The following is a 13,223-nucleotide window of genomic DNA, read 5'->3' on the forward strand; positions in this document are numbered from 1 at the left end:
CATCTTCTCAGATTATTATTACTTTTTTGCCGTGAAGTCACAGGTGACTTATGGCGACCCCATAGGGTTTTCAAGGCAAGAGATGTTCAGAGGCGCCATTGCCTGCCTCTGTGTCATGACCCTGGTATCCCTTGGAGGTCTCCCATCCAAATACTAGCCAGGATCAGGGATGAGAGTGTGTGACTGGACCAAGGTCATCCAGCAAGCTTTCATGATGCAAGTGGGGATTTGAAATTGGGTTTCCCAGGTCTTAGTCCAACGCCTTAACCACCACACCATGCTGGCTCTCCCACTATATGGGTAGGGTGCTGTTTATTTCTTTTATTTGAAGTATTTTTCCCATCCTACCAAATTATCCTATGAGCAGGTTCTCACAGCAGCTAACAACAATCACTGCATTTAATAGCACACTGGCTGGCCCCATGTGGACAACAAAAAGCTGCAGAATTGGGCTGCCCGCATATGAGGTAAGGGTGTTTACATACTCATAGGAATCCGCCAAAATATTACTTTGTAATTCAGCAGAAATGGGAATGAGGGTTTAATACTGCCGTGTGCTCCAGAAGGGACAGAATATGAAGAACAGCTGAGCATCTCTTGAAGGAGGAAAAGGAGGAATCAGCCGGTTCAATCTCCTGAGAGTCTGAAGTTTTAAAGAATTCTGAAAAAGCAAATTTGTGGGAGGAGTTTCCACCACTCACATATCCTCACATACCTTCTGCTTTTGGCATCTAATTGAACATCATCCAGAATAAAAGCATAACAAGACTCCATTTTTTTCAGTTTACCATCTTGTCGAGGGGTGATTGAGTGATACCATACTGCCAGGGATGCAACTGATTCCTCAAGGGTAAGGTCCAGATGGTAAATAAGGAAGACCGTTGCTCCATCCTGTGATCTGTAGTTTGTGAGGTGCCACAGGGCTTGCAACTTTTTTTTTTTCTGATGAGGTCTGCTTCCAGAAATTCTCCATTAAATGTACAGGCATTAGAACCCGTAGAACATTCAGCATCCAGTCTATGCATTCCTTGCTCTCATCTCCACACTACATAAATCAGTTCCCCTGGAGAACATGGATGCTTTGGAGGGTAGACTCTATAGCACTGTACCCCACTGAGGTCCCTGTCCTCCCCATGCTCCATCTCTAAATCTCCAGGAGTTTCCCAACTGGGATCTGGCAAGCCTATTCCCCATCCCACAACAGTGTCTAGGGAGCCGCGGGACCTGGCAACCTGGTGAGAACGTGTGGGTAGATCACACCCTTGAACTTTAGTGTTCATCTACCACAGTCAGGTTAGCCAAATAATAGTAGGGTCTTTGTTTAGGGGTTCCATCTAGTTACCAACAGTCCTGACCTCACTAGAGAACCATCTTTACTTTTTCCCCTCAGTTCAAGCCTGGAGAAGTTAAGAGTCAGTTTTTGAGATCATGAATGGATTGGATGTGGGTGAATAATCTGAACAGTGATCCAGAGGGGACAGGGGAACTATCGGTTGATGCTTCAACTGATATGCCCCTCGATGTGTTGCTGGCGTTACTCTTGGTTCCGAGTTTGTCCAAATGTCACTTGAAGCTAGGGCGTGGTTGGCCGCCTTTAAACTACACCTTAAACTGTGCTTTAGCACCTAGGGGTTCCTAGCTTCTCTGAAGTGTGACCCTTTTAAATCCTCATGGCAAAAAAATCTTAGATGAGAAACTGGTGTTGTTGGGCTTCTCGCAGGACATGTTATCAGATCTTGGGAAAACTGAAGCTTTTGCCAAAATTAAAAAGCGCATTAAAGAGCTCGATTATAACAGCACTCCTTTTCGTGCTCGTCGCGTCTGTTCATCCCAGTTCTTCGGAATACCCCCTCCACGTGGTCTGCCTGCCTATACATATTATCTGACAACTCCTCGTCTCTGTAGAGCTTTTTGCTTGGCTAGACTGAATGCTAACCCTTCTATGGTAATGCAGGGCAGAATTCTGAATATACCATACTCAGACAGGATCTGCCCTTGCTCTTCTGGCTCTATTGACTCATTAGCCCATGCCCTTTTGGAATGCCGCTTTTATGAGGAACTTCGATTGCACTATATTTCCCCCCTTTTAATACACAAATCCAATGCCTCTGTGACTGACATAATGCCTTTTTTACTAAGTGATAGGGACCCCAAGGCTACACTGTCAGTGGCAAGATTTGTTTCATTCCTTATATCCCTCTAACACTAGATATATGCTGCTCAAGATCAATTGATCAAGGAGCTTCTAAGGGATAAAAGGAAAAGGAAAGGCTTCAACTGATTTGGGTCTTAGCCTGTTTGGGATAGGGTTGCACTCTTCCACATGAAGCTAGCTGGGTGACCTTGGGCTAGTCACAGTTCTCTTAGAGCTCTCTCAGCCCCCACCAACCTCACAAAGTATCTGTGATGGGGAGAGGAAAGGAAGGTGTTTGTAAGCCAGTCTGAGACTCCTCAAAAGGTAGAAAATTGTCATAAAAGGTAGAAAATTGGCACAGAAAAAACAACTCTTCTTCTTTGTCTTCTTCTTCTAAGGCATAGTCAATGCAAATGCAGACAGACATGGTCACCACAGTGCACATATCTGGGTCTCATTGAAATGGCTGGATGTGACTTTTGATGTTGGTGGGGATCTGCATCCCCATCCAGGGCTACTTGGTGGTGTATGTGACTAGTTGCATGTGAGGAGAGTTGGAGCGGGGGCATTATAAATCTGCTCTGTATCTACTCCCCCCTCATTATTTTCTCTTTTAGTGTATCTGAGTACTTTAAACCCACTACCTTTTCAATCTGTTCATGAATATGATGAGCTATAAAACTCCTATTGACTTATCTATAAAATATCAAAGCACATTCTGAGTTCATTCTACTGTAGACTAAAGGCACATGCAGATGCTATTTTATTCACAGCAAACCCAAGAATCATTCATGTCTCTCTGCCCTCCCCACCAATTCAGTTTAAATAATGACTGACAGGCAGACCCATGACCTAAAATGAAATGAAATTCAGATCTGATTGTCAATGAATATTGAGCTTGTTGGACAGAGAACAGAAATGTGAGTGATTCTATCATCTGTTATTCCCGCTAATGAAGTGACCCCTGCACAGACCCTAAAATGTCTAGTACTATTTGTGACAGTAACAGAGGGAATACAGATGACTGTTTACCAAATGATGATCAAGGAGGGCCCCTGGCTCAGTGGTAGAGCACCTGCTTTATATGCAGGAAGTCTCTGATTCAATCCCCTGCGAGAATGATCTAGTAGCAGGGGGTGTGAAAGACAGTCTGAATAGACAAAAATAGACTAATGGTCTGATTCAGTATAAGATGGCTTCATGTGTTTGTGCCCCAAGTGGTAACAATATAACTCCCTGGAGGACCATGCATTGAAATCACTGGAGGAAGCTCTGCTTTCTGTCCTCTGCCATATGAGTCAAGATCAGAGTTGATATGGAACTGGTTATTCTCAACAGAAGAAGGAGAAGGAGAAGGAGGAGGAGGAGTTGGTTTTTTTATGCCAACTTTCTCTACCACTTAAGGAAAAATCAAACCGGCTTACAATCACCTTCCCTTCCCCTCCCCACAACAGACACCCTGTGAAGTAGGTGGGGCTGAGAGAGATCTAAGAGCTGTGACTAGCCCAAGGTCACCCAGCAGGCTTCATGTGTAGGAGTGGTGAAACCAACCCAGTTCAATAGATTATCATCTGCCGCTCATGTGGAGGAGTGGGGAATTGAACCCAGTTCTCCAGATCAGAGTCCACTGCTCCAAACCACTGCTCTTAACCACTACACCATGCTGGCTTTCAGCAATTCTGTGGTATTCTCTGTGCAAGATTGCCTGTTTAGCCATCTTGGTCAGGATTTCCAGAAATGTGCTAAAGTCTTCAGTTGAGAAAACAGTTTGCCTTACTGGGTTTTATTTAAAATCTTTATATCCCACTGTACAATCAGGGGTCACTACAGCAGTGAAAAGAGAAATTCAGAAAGTCTGAAATATCAAATTTCTGATGGGCTTCCTGCCAAAGAATATTAATAAAACTTCAGAAGAACTGTTCAGATATATGATTACAGTAGCCAGAGTTACATTTGCAACAAAAAGGAAAGCTGGAAAGTACCCAGACAGAGAGGACTGAAACAGCAAATTAGCTGAATATGCAGTAATGCCAAAATTGACAGACTATTTGGATAAAAAAAACCAATCAAAGAGTTCCAAGACAAATGGAAGGTATATCATGTATATTGTCCCTTAAAATGATAACCAGAAAAAGGAGTTTGTTGATAAAGAATTTTATGATTTATGATAAAAAAATATCAGAATAATCATGAGTTAATGCTTTTTACGATTTTATTACTTATTGTTTGAAACTGCCATTTATTTAACATTATTGATATATCTTTTTAAAAAAATTGGCATTAACTCTTAATTGTAAAGGAGATTATGGTCTGATTCCTTCTTCTTTTGTAGTAATCCCAGTGTCTAATATGTTTTGTTCATGTTTTGTTTTTATTCTTATAACATAAAAAATAAAAAATGAGCAAAATCATACAGACCTCTGGTATCAATAAAAAAGAATCAGCTTAAATTGGGCTCAAACTTAAAAAGCTGTATTTTTATAGCTCATCAGATGTCTGGACAATGAAGAAACCTGATGGGAGGAAAGTAGATTCCTTTGAAATGTGGTGTTGGGAGAGAATGTTACAGATACTGGAGAATGCCAAAATCAACAACCACAACAACAGTGGGTTCGAGATCAAATCAAGCACCTGAACTGTCCCCAGAAGCTAAAATGACTAAACTAAGGCTATCCTACTTTGTTCACATTATGGTAAGAGTCACTGGAAAAGAGAATCCTGCTAGGAAAAGTTGAAAGCAGCAGGAAAAGAGAAAGTCCTAATGTGAGAGGGATGGAATCTATACAAGAAGCCACGGCCCTTGGTTTGCAAGACCTGGGCAAGGCTGTTAACAATAGGACATTTTGGAGGACATCGATCAATAGGGTCTCTATGAGTCGGCAGCAACATGACAGCTCTTAACACACACACATCAAATGTCAAGTATTGAAGGGAACAAGTGCTTGCTTGTTCCATAATGGGTGCTAACTGAAAAATGCATGTGCCACTTCATGGCAAGGGACATATAGGAAAAACTCTGAGGGGTTAAGTAGATGCATATGGGCCAGAACAATCCTTTAGATAGTGACAGAGCAGTCCCTATCTGCAAACCATGCTGTTTTTGAGCAGAGTTAAAACACAATTAGAACATAAGAAAGGCCATGCTGGATCAGATGAAGGCCCATCAAGTCCAGTAGTCTGTTCACACAGTGGCCAACCAGATGTTTCCAAAAAGCCCACAAACAAGATGATTGTAGCAGCATCCTTCCTGCCTGTATTTTACAGCACCTAATATAATAGGTATGCTCCTCTGATACGGGAGAAAATACGTATGCCTCATGTCTAGTATTCATTTTGACTAGTAGCCAGGATAGGCCTATCCTCCACAAATGTGTCCACTCCCCTCTTAAAGCCTTCCAAGTTGGCAGTCATCACCACATCCTGAGGCAGGGAGTTCCACAATTTAACTAAGAGTTCAAAATATTGTCGAAGGTTTTCACGGTCAGAGTTCATTGGTTCTTGTAGGTTATCCGGGCTGTGTAACCGTGGTCTTGGTATTTTCTTTCCTGACGTTTCGCCAGCAGCTGTGGCAGGCATCTTCAGAGGAGTAACACTGAAGGACAGTGTTACTCTGAAGATGCTTGCTGGCGAAATGTCAGGAAAGAAAATACCAAGACCACGGTTACACAGCCCGGATAACCTACAAGAACTAAGAGCTGCGTGAAGAAATACTTCCTTTTCTCTGTTCTGAATCTCTCACCCTCCAGCTTCAGCAGATGACCCCACATTCTGGTATTTTGAGAGAGGGAGAAAAGCTGCTTGGCCAGGGTTGGCCCTCCCTTGAGGAAGCATTTAAAGAGTGTGCCCAGGAGCTTCCAGGGAGGGAGAGCCAGACCCATTCCAAGGTAGCTGGGATTAGGCAAATGGCAGAGCAGAGTGGGGAAATTGGGTGAAAAGGAACCTCCTCCTCTTGCTCTATTCTGAGGCTCTGTCTTGGACCACAGTCCCAACTAAAAGCAACGCTGGAGTTGGCGGGTGAGACAGCCCTGGAGTCAGTCCCAACCACAGAGGAACCTGACATGAATATAAGCCCATCTTTGCTGAGGTAGAGCAATATCCATCTAGTCCATCATTCTTCATCTGAAGAAGAAGAGTTGGTTTTTATATGCCAATTTTCTCTACCTTTTAAGGAGAATCAAACAATCTCCTTCCCTTCCTTTCCCCACCACAGACACCTTGTGAGGTAGGTGAGGCTGAGAGAGTTCGAAGAGAATTGTGACTAGCCCAAGATCACCCAGCTGGCTGCATGTGGAGGAGTGGGGAAACCAACCTGGTTCACCAGAGCAGTCTGCCACTCATGTAGAGGAGTGGGGAATCAAACCCAATTCTTCGTATTAGAGTCCATTGCTCTTAACCACTACACCATGCTGTCTCTTCCACATAACAACATTTGGCTAATGCACACTCACTATCCGATGCTGAAGTTGTTTTTCTGCTCTGCTATTAGAGCGAGAGCACATCATACTTTAGATGCTGAAGGGCTTAAAAATAAACCCTGGTCCGGTTCTAATCAGTATTCATGCCTTTTGATTTTCTTTAACTACCCAAATGTCATAAAGGTGCTCATTTTATTGCGGTAAACTCAAGAGCTGTTTCTGAGAAAGAGCTTAATGCTGCTTCTGGGGGGAGGGGGACACTCGAGATGAACTTTAAAAAAATTCACCTCAATTTAATCTGAAACTAGGTCTACATAAGAGCTACATGCATAGAGCCATTGTTGTATTACAATAGATACTTACCAGCAAAAACACTCTGCTGGATATTGTGACATATCCAGTTCTGTATTGCCTTTAAATCAAAGATGCTACACTGTTAAAATGCTCGGAGCACAAATATCTCCTTTCTCATCTCAGTTCATCCAGTGCAAATCCTGCACGAGAGAAAATGAAAATGGTAGTGCCAATTTAAGTGAAGTCGGACTTGTCCAGTATTATATGTGTATGTCAATGGAAATTGTGCTCTGTCGCCGTCGTATTGTTCTCCGCGTCTGGTATTGACTTCTTATATCCTGGCTCAGATCCCATCTCCATTATAGCTTGTCTTGTTGAGACAAGCAAAATACCAGTTTCTGGCATGAACTCAAACATCTCATTAGCTTCGAGATGCTGCATCCTGTTCCTAATGAAATCTATATTTTGCTACATAGGAATCGTGACGTCCGATGATCTATGCCTCCTTTAGACCTCATCCCTATACTCAGGTTCCCGTAAATGTTTGCTATATGATATCGTGTTCTGTCAGTAAAAATGGTCTGCTGATGTATCAATACAATTTTACTTGTGTTTTCATCCTTGGCTCTATTGCTGGTCTGCTGTTCATTGATATAATAAATTTACCTGGTATTCAACAGCCCAGCAGGAGATGATACCCATTTCAAACACCAGTAGCTGTATCCCAAAAAGTCAATATGATCTTTTCTACCCATTAAAGATTGCTCTTTTTTAAACATGCCAACTACAAAAATTAAGACAATTATAATACAATATGCCCTTACAAAGATACTCTTTACTCAACGTATTGAGGGGGGGGGGTCTACTTTTCAGGAATAATTAGCATGACCTTTGTTCATCTCCTAATATTTTTCCACCCCACATATTGGATGAATCCTTCTCCATTATTTATTACATTTTATTTCCACACTTCTTCAAGAAGAAGAACAAGAAGAGTTGATTTTTATATACCGACATTCTCTACCTTTTAAGGAGAATCAAACCGGTTTACACTCTCCTTCCCTTCCTCTCCCCACAACACCTTGTGAGGAAGGTGAGGCTGAGAGAGTTCAGAGAGAACTGTGAGTAGTCCAAGGCCACCCAGCTGGCTTCATGTGCAGGAATGGGGAAACCAACCCAGTTCACCAGATTAGAATCTACCGCTCACATAGAAGAGTGGGGAATCAAACCCAGTTCTCCAGATTAGAGTCCACCGCTCTTAACCACTACACTACACAGGCTGTCCGGAGCTCAGGGTGGTATAGCTGGTCTCCTACCTCCACTTTTTCATCCCAATAACCTAGTGAGGTAGGTTTGGCTGAGAGATAACATGTTGTCCAATATCACCCAGTGAGCTTTATGGCATTGTTGGAATTTGACCAGGGTCGCTCTGGTCCTAGACTGAATCATACTGGCTCTCAATGTATTCACTCCAATGAAGACAGATAACAGCAGGTCTGCTGCCCAGTTCAGTAATCAGACCCAACAAGAGATGGATTGACTCAATAAAGGAAGCCACAGCCCTCAATTTGCAAGATCTAAGCAAGGCTGTCAAAGATAGGGATTGAGTCTATAAAGGAAGCCATGACCCTTGGTTTGCAAGACCTGGGCAAGGCTGTTAATAATAGGACATTTTGGAGGACTTTGATTCATAGGCTCGCCATGAGTCGGAAGCGACTTGACAGCACTCTCACACACACACATTTGTGTCTGTGAACATAAGGCTATAATTTTGTAAGTCATTTGAAAATCCAGCTGTGCTTTTCGTATTCTGACAACTATGGCTATATGGTAAAGGCACAATACAGCCATTGCATCTTAGTGATTTTAGTGCTGGTCTTACACTGTAATCCTGTGCAAAGCTAGTCTAGTCTAAGCCTATTGATTTCAGTGGAGTTAGACTGGTGTAACTCTGCATAGGATGGCACTGTTAGCCTGGAAAGATCCATGCTGAAATACTTGATGAGCCATAATGCTCAATAAATAACTCGAGAAAGTCACTTTCAACGTAATGTACATCACAGGTTATTGGGAACAGGGCTGCCGAGAGCCCCCCTGGCCCCCCACGACCCTGATTCAAAACAGAGATCATAACAAAATGAATCACTTGGCTTTCTGTTACTATGAATAGAATAGTAACTGTTACCTGGAAATAAGCCCCATTGAACAAAGCAAGACATTAGTCTTTTTCAAACAGTTCTCTCCAGGATCAGAAGAGCATGCCTATTATATTAGGTGCTATGGAACACAGGCAGGACAATGCTGCTGCAGTTGTCTTATTTGTGAGCTTCCTAGAGACACCTGGTTGGCCACTGTGTGAACAGACTGCTGGACTTGATGGACCTTGGTCTGATCCAGCATGACCTTTCTTATGTTCTTATGTTCTTGTCACAATCTCTGACATATTACAGCACATAAACCATAGTATTTTGTTGTACATGTGCAGAATTATAAAACTAAAAGCTACACATACAAACAGCTGAACAGTTATATAATTGAAGGTGTAGTTACTCTTAAAAAGAAGGAACTAAAACCTCTGGTTTCATTGAGCTTATGTTTCTGAAATTACACTGACAGATGGCAGGAGAAATGCTTCTTTACACTTTGGGGTATTCTTCACGGAGATTTGCTGCTGTTTCGATGCTGATTTGCGTCGGAGGCAAATGTTGGTTATTCACTGCAGATCCGTGTTTCCCCCCACTGAGCAAAATAAGCCGGGTTAAAAGAGAGGCAATCCAAACCACTTCTGAGCCGTACTTTCCAGTAGAAGAGCGTTTTGTTGCTCGGATGCCCATGAAGAAATGTTTGCTTCGCTCCCCGGGACGTCTCCTTTCTCCTCCCCCAAGAACGGTGATTGGCTGGGGGAGTTGCCACTCTAACAGCATCGCACCGGCAGGAGGGAGACCCAAAGCAGACTGGCTGCCCCTCTTCAGAAGGGTGATGGGGGTTTTGGCTTGGATTTGCCACTTTCAGGATGCCCCCCCCCAAACACACACACACATAGGATCACACCGGCTGGAGGGAGACCCAAAGCAGACTGGCTGCCCCTCTTCAGAAGAGTTATGGGGGTTTTGGCTTGGATTTGCTGCTTTCAGGATGCCCCCCCCCAAACACACACACACGTAGGATCGCACCGGCTGGAGGGAGACCCAGAGCAGACTGGCTGCCTCTGTTCAGAAGGGTGACGGGAGTTTTGGCTTGGATTTGCCGCTTTCAGGATCCCCCCCCCAAACACACACACACACAGGATCGCACCGGCTGGAGGGAGACCCAAAGCAGACTGGCTGCCCCTCTTCAGAAGGGTGATGGGAGTTTTGGCTTGGATTTGCCGCTTTCAGGATCCCCCCCCACAAACACACATAGGATTGCACCAGCTGGAGGGAGACCCAAAGCAGACTGGCTGCCCCTCTTCAGAATGGTGATGTGGGTTTTGGCTTGGATTTGCCGCTTTCAGGATGCCCCCCCAAACACACACACACATAGGATTGCACCGGCTCGAGGGAGACACAAAGCAGACTGGCTGCCCCTCTTCAGAAGGGTGACAGGAGTTTTGGCTTGGATTTGCCGCTTTCAGGATGCCCCCCCCCCAACACACACAGACATAGGATTGCACCAGCTGGAGGGAGACCCAGAGCAGACTGGCTGCCCCTCTTCAGAAGGGTGACGGGAGTTTTGGATTGGATTTGCCGCTCTCAGGATGCCCCCCCCCAAACACACACACACACATAGGATCATGGGAAGAGTGGGCGGGATTAGGCGGATTTGGAACGGTGAGTCATGAGCAGCAGCAGATGTAAGCAGCGCAGAGAAGTGTGCTGTTTCTCCCATGAAAAATTGAAAATGGGGGGGGAGAATCTGCCTTGGGATGGGGGGGGGGGAGAATCTGCGCTGCCATGAAAAAGCTATTTAAATCGGTTTATTGTTTGCTCCTATTCGAAACCAAAGCAAAATCCACCATGAAAAATACCCCTTTCAGTAAAGGGCTCCTTCACCCTTTCAAGGTAAACCTTGAGAAGAGCTCCACTAGCATTGAGAAGAGCTCCACCACCATTTTTAATGAAGGAGCACAAAAGCCTCTTCATATCTTATCAGCTATGAACAGTCTTCTTGCCTGTTCAATGCCATAAAGTGTTTTTCTACCCTTCTTCAATGACATTACATGTCTTTTAACCCTACCAAGGACATTACATGTTCCCTACCCTCCAAACCACAAGGCTAGCAAATGCTAACTAATGCAACGTAAGCATATAATTGTGTTTTATGATTTAAATGTGTAGACATTATACTATTGATTCACAAATGAATGTCATGAATGCGTCTTATGCTGGAGATGAGAATGATGTTAAAATTGAATATATAGAGTGATTATGAAGCTCACAAATGATAGTTTATAGTTTAGTAAAATAGACACAGAGGATGTGGATGTCCAAATATGGTCTTATAAGGGGTGCAGATTAGCACACTAAGTGAAGCAATTTAGCACACTAAGTGGAGCAACTTAGCACATTCCTGCTACAGAGTCACAGAACCCTCCTGATAACAGGAGTGCAGGATCTTTCTTCCTCCTTTTCAAGGAGTTTGAAACAGTATAAATACCGGCACAGTAAGACTAGATTTTCAGACCTCAATCAGAGTGTCTCAAGAAGAGGCTGTCGGTATGTATGGTTTTGACTTATTATTCTAGAATGTGACTTAGATACTTTATACTAAATCAGACTTATTTGACTGTTATAATTTGAAGTTGGATTTTAAATTTGAATGGCATGTAAGACTGGTTTGCTTTATTGCATACATTGTAAAATACATTGTCACTGCATACATTGTAACAAAGTGTAAAGACTTTGTAACTTGCATTTACACATTTTTACTGTTAGTATTTCAATAAAAAGACTTGCTTTTTTAAAAGTAGGTAAAGTCGTTGAGTCCTGCTTAGTGAGTGACTGGCTGAATAAGATAACATATCACTTCTCAGGAAGTGGTCCTTTCTAAGAGCCTATCACTTCAACAGCATGACCCGCTTCATTCTAACTACAAAAAGATTGTAAAAATATTTCTACTAACCAGAAAAAAAAAACCAGCTCATGGGATGCTTAATGGGAGAAGAAAAACTGGGGCAATCTGAGAAGTTGGTTTCCTCATCCAAGGAGAGGGGCAGGTGAGCCAAATTGCCAGAAGTTGTCTTCCTGTACCTGCTTCCTGTACCTGCACTAACTTTAGAAAGTGATTCAACCCCCCCGATACCAAAATTCAACTCATTCCAGCTCTCTCTTCTCATTCCATTCCATCCCCTCCTTTCCTGCTGCTGCAACTGAAATTACCCTGGAAATAAGTTCAACAGTGGCCCAGTTGATGCTCCTGATCAGGTTGAAGGCATAGATCCTTTGAAGGTTAAAGGGTATAAAACTGACCTCAGGCTTTTGAGAGTAATCCTAGCCAAGTATCCTTTCAAATATGTCCCTTTTGATTCAATAGGGCTTATCCTATATAACCAGCATGGTGTAGTGGTCAAGCACAGCAGACTCTAATCTGGAGTAATGGGTTCGGTTCCCCACTCCACCACATGAAGCCTGCTGGTGACCTTGGGCCAGTCACAGTTCTCTCAGAGCTCGCTCAGCCCACATGGAGGCAAGCAATGGCAAACCACCTCTGAACCTCTGTTACCTTGAAAGCCCTATGGGGTCCCCATAAGTCAGCTGTGACATGAGAGCACTTTCCGTCACAACTGTATAAATGAGGATAGTACAACTAAATGCCCTGTACCTATCATAAGAATTAAATAAGATGCTTGGTGGATCACACTAGAGGTTTCTCTAGTCCAGTGTCCTAGTTCCTATGCTAGCCAGCCAGCCAGATGCTTCTGGGAATCCCACCAGCAGGGAATAAAGGCAACAGCCACTCCGAACAGTTCCCCCCTAGACTGGCATTCATAGAATAGAATCATAGAATCATAGAGTTGGAAGGGACCACCAGGGTAATCTAGTTCAACCCCCTGCACAATGCACGAAACTCACAACTACCTCCTCCACACCCCCAGTGACCCCCCCTATTCCATGCCCAGAAGATGGCCAAGATGCCCTCCCTCCCATGAACTGCCCAAGGTCATAGAATCAGCATTGCTGACAGATGGCCATGTAGCCTCTGCTTAAAAACCTTCAGGGAAAGAGCACTTACCACCTCTCAAGAAAGTCTGTTCCACTGAGGAACCACTCTAACTGTTAGAAAATTCTTCCTAATGTCCAGACAGAAACTCTTTTGATTTAATTGCAACTCATTGGTTCTGGTCCGACCTTCTGGGGCGACAGAAAACAACTCGGCACCATCCTCCACATGACAGCCCTTCA

This window comes from Euleptes europaea, chromosome 8 (assembly GCF_029931775.1).
Source record: "Euleptes europaea isolate rEulEur1 chromosome 8, rEulEur1.hap1, whole genome shotgun sequence".
Classification (NCBI taxonomy): Eukaryota; Metazoa; Chordata; class Lepidosauria; order Squamata; family Sphaerodactylidae; genus Euleptes; species Euleptes europaea.